This window comes from Macrosteles quadrilineatus, unplaced genomic scaffold (assembly GCF_028750875.1).
Source record: "Macrosteles quadrilineatus isolate MER2022 unplaced genomic scaffold, UCM_ALF_1.0 Scaffold_1__1_contigs__length_201487025, whole genome shotgun sequence".
Lineage (NCBI taxonomy): Eukaryota > Metazoa > Arthropoda > Insecta > Hemiptera > Cicadellidae > Macrosteles > Macrosteles quadrilineatus.
Window position 1 is genome coordinate 180,821,490 of NW_026542594.1, and position 6,454 is coordinate 180,827,943.

Sequence of the window (6,454 nt, forward strand, 5' to 3'; positions counted from 1 at the left end):
GTTGTTTTAAAAGTCTGATAAGTCTCTCCCACCATCCTCCCCACCAGGGTGATGCTGGTGGATTGAATTTCCACCCAATCTGTTTTATGGAACTATACTTCAAAATGCTATCCCAATTCAGTTTATTGAGTGAGTTGGCTGCACCTTGGAAGTTTGTTCCATTATCAGTACATATGACAGAAGGTCGACCTCTTCTTGAAACAAATCTCCTGAGACTTTGCAGAAACGTATCAGTTGATAATGATGTTACCAATTCTAAATGAACTGCGCGGTAAACAGCACAAGTGTATAGCACAATCCACGCTTTTTGACCACCTTTCAAGAACACAGGACCAGCAAAATCAATTCCACATACCTCAAATACAGTTGCATCACGTACTCTAAGTAAAGGTAGTTGTTCTAACAATCAATCAAAAGGAAAACACTAATTGCAAAATGTAAACAAATAAAACATCTGATGAATTAAATTAACATATAAATAATCATCTAGAGACAGTCATTTTCAACAAATACGCTACAACCAGTCTGACCAACCAAACAGATTTGTGAAACCAAATGGTTTGTGGATAATTAAATGGTTTGTTGAATTTGTGGAACCTTAAAGTGGTCAACCCTATTCTGTTATATCATTAGTACATTTCTCCATTGTAGAATTTGTTTGGGATGAATTAAAAGTAAATACTCAGAGTGAAATTTATTAATCTCGCAAATGTTTTGACCAGATGTGGGTTTATTAATTGATGTGAAAAAACAATTGTTTCTTTCTCAATATGCAGTAAATGTAAACGGTTTTCAATGGTTACAATCGGATCAAGCGAACTACAACATTTTATTCACCCTCCTTATGAATAACATACGATTTTATATCTACAGTTTTTTAAAAATTTCTCGGTAACCATTAGGCGTAAAATAAAACTTTAACGTACTAAATTATTAATTGTTGTTTTAAGGTACACTAAACAGTGTGGTAAGAAATTGCAGAATTTTATGTTTTGCGGGTTTGAATGTGAAAATCCACATTTGACACCATAAAACTCCCCATAAGACCCTTCCTACCAAAGATTATGAATCTCAAAAAATATTATTCTTCAGAAATAACCTGATCATGGTAGTTTGCGAACTCGTTCGACTAAATTTAGATTTAAATGTTTGTATTGAATTTAATCAAAATTCGATGGATTTTAACACAAGATGCTTATGGACAAATATAAATGATAAATATATCGTTTTTGGTCTCTGGGAACATCAAAACGAAAAGGTAAATCGGTCCCGGATCTAGGTTTCACAGTGAGACCTACGGTAATAGCTTATTCCCTACATGGACAATTCACTAAAGTAATACAATTTGCTAGTTGCAATGACAAATGAAACAACTAATTTTAATTCTGTAGCTTTGTTTTGTATATAAAAACAGATTGTCATCGTCAAGTAATGTATATATGAATATATTACATTGATATTATATAAGAGAAGGGATAAAAATGTTTTAGGAATATCATTTAAGTTTGTGACCAGAAATTGCCAGGTATCAGTTATTCGCAGCTCTATATAATTTGCAGAAGTGGCTAAGTAAATTAACTCAAGAATAGTAAAATGGAGGTTTTATTCTAATTGTGGTGGTGTTTTTTATTCCTGTTAATTGCCTTACACAAAACGTCCAATTTTATGACATTATTTCCTAATTAATTAGTCTATTAGTTGTCGTAAAGGAATTTAAAATTGAATACTTCTTGTTAGCCTAATTATTTATTGGAAAATATTTAAAATAAATACTCGAATACAAATATTTAATTTGTTATTAGTAATAATACTACAAACCCACTTAAATAAAGTTTCCTTAGTGACCTAACTTTAAATTTTTTGTTAACAGAAAGGTCTCAGTGTAATGCTGGTATAAATTATTATTCAAATAAGGTAAGAAGCTCCATTATAACAACTATTTTCTGTGGTTTGACATTCTAAATTTTTTTGCGTATAATTTATTAAAACAACTCTCACAAATACATTATGATACTTGATACATTCATGACAAAAACTACTTTCAAAATAAGCATCAGTAGCCTAGATATAATTATAAATTTAATTTAGCTTAATTTTTGCGAGGATTTTAGTTTACTATAATCCCCGTCAGTAGCATCCCACCCAAGTGCCGTCCCACCTTGGAGGAAATATAACAAAATCCGTCACAAATTAATATGATACATGAAATATTCTTGGTACTGGTACATTTTTATATCTCAATTACCTACATTGTTTGCAATAGATACAGAATTTCAATTTAGTGAATATTTGAAGAGCAAACTTGGTATAGTGTAAGTTAACATGATAACTACGTTTTCATGTTAAACACTGTAAATTTATTCAATGTAGCTGTAGTTTTATTTCTATTACAATATTTTGTTATTTATTGTATATTTCTTGCATTTTTACAGATCTGGGCAATCTTGACCGTCTTTTTATGTAAGTATTACACCCAATTAATCTAATAGATTACTGGAAAATACGAATCTGAAGTGGAAACTTGGCTTTATATGTGTTTAAATAATTCGAATAGTGGGCGAAGATTTAAGAAGCAAGAACTTGTATGATACAGTTAAAGACTTAATCGCAGGAAATAAAATCAAGCGTGTAACAAAACCAATTAAAGTTCGTGAGGCCAAATCCTAATTTGTAAAATGGTAGGTCCTGAAAAAATTATAATAATTTAAATTTAAATTTACATTGGTTTTTTGTATGTCTAGAACCAAACAAATATGATTACCTTAATTTGATATTAAGTAGACAAATGTAAGTTTCAAAAAGCTATACGAGATTTTAAACCACGGAATTGAAAATGTGAGATTTTTGTATAGATATCAATGTAAAACTTGATGCCCAGCGATAATAATTAATTCATGTATTGCAATAGTATGCTCTGTAGTCCTGGACTCTGCAATACAGACTAAGTTTGAATAACCATTCATCCATTGAAAAGATCTTTTTCAACCGCCAACTCAAGAATAAGAATTTTTAGGAAGATTGATGGGGGGGGGGGAGTGGGTGGTAGTAGTTTAAAAATGCTTAAATAACAATAATAAAGGATTAAATGTAAAAAATATATTTAATTTAAAATAAATTGATTAAACAAAAATCAAATTTATTGGATTTTATAATCACAATACAGTATCATATTCAGTAACGATCGTTCCAGCTAAACCTTTCAGCACTATTGCAATGTTCAAGAGGCTTTTAGAAGCGGTTCAATGAAAGGCGCAAAAGCTTTATTTTCATGATTCATTCAATTCTATCCCCTGAGCCTTTTACAACCTCTAGTGAATGTAAGCTCTCATATGCACATTCTCAGTAAGTTCATGCGAGCTTTATAATGGCTTAGTACACAGTCGTTCTAGAAATATTTAAACTTTTGAAACATTTTTAGGGTTTCTTAAATAAAAGTTTGTATCCATTAAAGTTAAAAATTCGTCTCCAAAATATCTGATTTAGACAAATGAGTAACAATAACTGTAATTGAAGCTAACATCTTGGGGGCAATATCTGATATTTATTTGTTTGGTTTAGATTTTATCAAATATCTAAACAGTAGATTTTACATATCAACATGCAAATAGTTATAATATTTATTATTATAGTTTCAAAAGATTATGAATGAATACGTATACTAGGTTGAGTTGTAGAGATATTTAGTTTTTGCTGTGAGTTCCTTAAAAAAAAAAAAAAAAACTTCCGCATAGTATGGCATTTTACAGTTTTGAACATCTTCCCTTAAATTCCTTAATTTGGTACACACTTTTCTTTTAGTTTAAAACATTTCGTTGAGTGAACAACATTTGTGCTAAGAGTGACAATATTTACAAATATGGTTGTTCAACTAATTTTAGATCAACTAAACATAACAAGTTTTTATTTAACTAATAAGGTTTAAGTACCTTACCAAGTTAAGTTTAAGTTCCTGGACTTTTCCAACACACTGAATAAAGTTCAATATCATACCATTATTTATATCATTCTTTATACCACTATATACCAACACAGTTTGCGTATATACAATGTGTTTCCACTTTATGCTTTGATATCTAGGCTAATATTGTACATTAACGTACAAAATACGTTTTTTTGTTTGTGCAAAACTGCCTTGGTTATTTAACGGATAGTAACCGGTTTAAGGGGTTTGATTTAATGAATGAAAATATAATTTACCAGATAACTTTGACCACCCAACTTTAAGTAATCCTTAAACCGGATTAAAAATATTAAGATGAAGGAAAATTGTTTGTTCAACTACTATTGAAATGACCTGTTCTTAGTTCAAAAGTTTACAAAAGGTCTTACACATATTTCCTGGGATTAAATATATTTTTTTTGTCCTAGGACGTTAGGCACGAGCCCGGAATTGTTTTTCACATTACTTTAGGCTAGACCTACACAACAGTTTTTAGTTACATTCGCGAGCCTTTTACTTTGTAACAAAGAAAGATCAGCTTTAACCTATGTAAAACCAGGTGACCAACAAAATAGATTATTTCCAAAACCATGCACAAAAGCGGTAATAATTCTTATGCTGAATTTCCGTGTCTGTCAGAAACAACCGCTTGCAGAGTCGGCAAAACATTTATGTTAGTAACACAAGGATTGAGCTAAGTTCCTTATTTTATAATTATAAAAATAATATTATTAAAAATACATAACTTTATTTTTTTATTTTGCCGTCATTGATTTTGTTTGTTATGGAAAACTACAAACAAAATAATTTTACAGATTAAATCTAATCATTTTCTTTCTCATTATGCAGGTAAACATATTTTTTTATGCAGATTTCAGAATCAACTAGAACTTTCTAAACGACTCTTCCAAAATTTCCAATCTTTTCCTAGCTTATGTATTGTATTCCCTCTAAGGCTTAAAGTTGAACCTTGATTATATATGGAAAACTAGACCTACGCATATTTCAATATGACGTATGTGCTAAATTATTCACATTAACGGTCGCTGCAGCTATTTACATTTCAAACGGGATATTTTATGTTGGATGAACACGGTATTTACACATTTACTTTAACTAATACAACAAAAGGTATTCACAATCATCGGTTAATATAACCATTGACAAAAGGAATAAAATATAGAACGTCAGCTGTGCTGCGGTTACCATAGGTTCTGGCGCGTACCGCTAAAGTGCCAAGTAGTTACGGCACACGGGCTACGTAACTACACGGCACTCACCGCGGTGTGCGCCAGAACCTATGTTAACCATGGTAACCACTGCGCGGCTGACAGTCTATATTGAAATCTTTTTGTCTATGATATAACCCATTGTAAGTACATGATAGCTACATAGCTACAAGTGTTTTTGTTGTAGGGTAAATTAGCATGATGCATCAAAACAAACAGTAATTTTCAAGCTTTTATAAAATATGGGATTATATTGTTTTTAATTTTTCAGTACCCCCTCCCCTCCGGGAAATAAAAAAAAACACATGCACTCGATACAAATTATTGATAAAAAAACATTTCTGTAGGCAAATAGGTATAGATTGTTCGGCAGTGAAAGCTATAAAAATCCTCCATTAGATTTCGGCGTTGTTAACTATAAAAAGTAAAAGAAAAAAATAGCCAAATATTTGCTTATAGAGGATTAAAAGCGAAGGTTTTAATCGAAGATAAAGTTTCCTATTTACATTTTCAGGAATTGTTTTAAGATATTTAAATACTGTTTGAGCTTATTTAATAAATGTTTAGCTGCAAGGTAAATATAAACTTTTTGCATTAGCGAACTACAGACTTTACTCCCACCATTGTTTTGTTGAGCTTCCAAACGGTAATTACGTGTGGGAGGATATTTTGTAACAAGCTCAGTAAATACTAAAATAAGTTTTTGGTTAAAGTCATAGCCAAGACCCTCATTTATAACATTTGAACCTATCTATTCTTTTTATTACACCCCAAAGCTACACTAATTATGCAGTAATGATTTTTATGGTATCTTATTAGTAACCAATAGTCAATGATAGTATTCAATATTAAATCCATTATTCATTATACATCACGGAATAAAAACTGTTTCAAGTATTTTCCGTGCAAGCTCCCATGTGGTCTAGTGGCTAGGATATCTGGCTTTCACCCAGAAGGCCCGGGTTCGATTCCCGGCATGGGAAGAAACTTTTGACTCAACTGGTCTTTTTGATGAACAAATCTTACAATTGAATCATGTCAGCATTATTAGTTATACAATCTTAAACAAGTTTTATAGGTTTATAGTTGTAACACAAATTTATGATATTCGATAGTAATTAACTAGAGAGTCTTGAGATTAATTTTTTTAAATTTGTATATGTTAGGTAGGGAACAATTGAAGAGGAATAGTGGGATTTTATTAATTAAATAACGATAGTCAATTTATTTAGTGATTATGTTTTAATAGAAATTTGGAATGTGTACACATTAACTGGTTCACATA

General features: G+C 30.7%; 1 non-coding gene across 1 annotated transcript; it reads left to right on the forward strand.

Moving 5' to 3' along the window:
- Window positions 1-6,080: 6,080 nt before the first annotated feature.
- Trnae-uuc (transfer RNA glutamic acid (anticodon UUC)) lies at window positions 6,081-6,152 on the forward strand. Its single transcript has one exon. It is a non-coding gene; the product is annotated as a tRNA-Glu (tRNA).
- The last annotated feature ends 302 nt before the right edge of the window (window positions 6,153-6,454 follow it).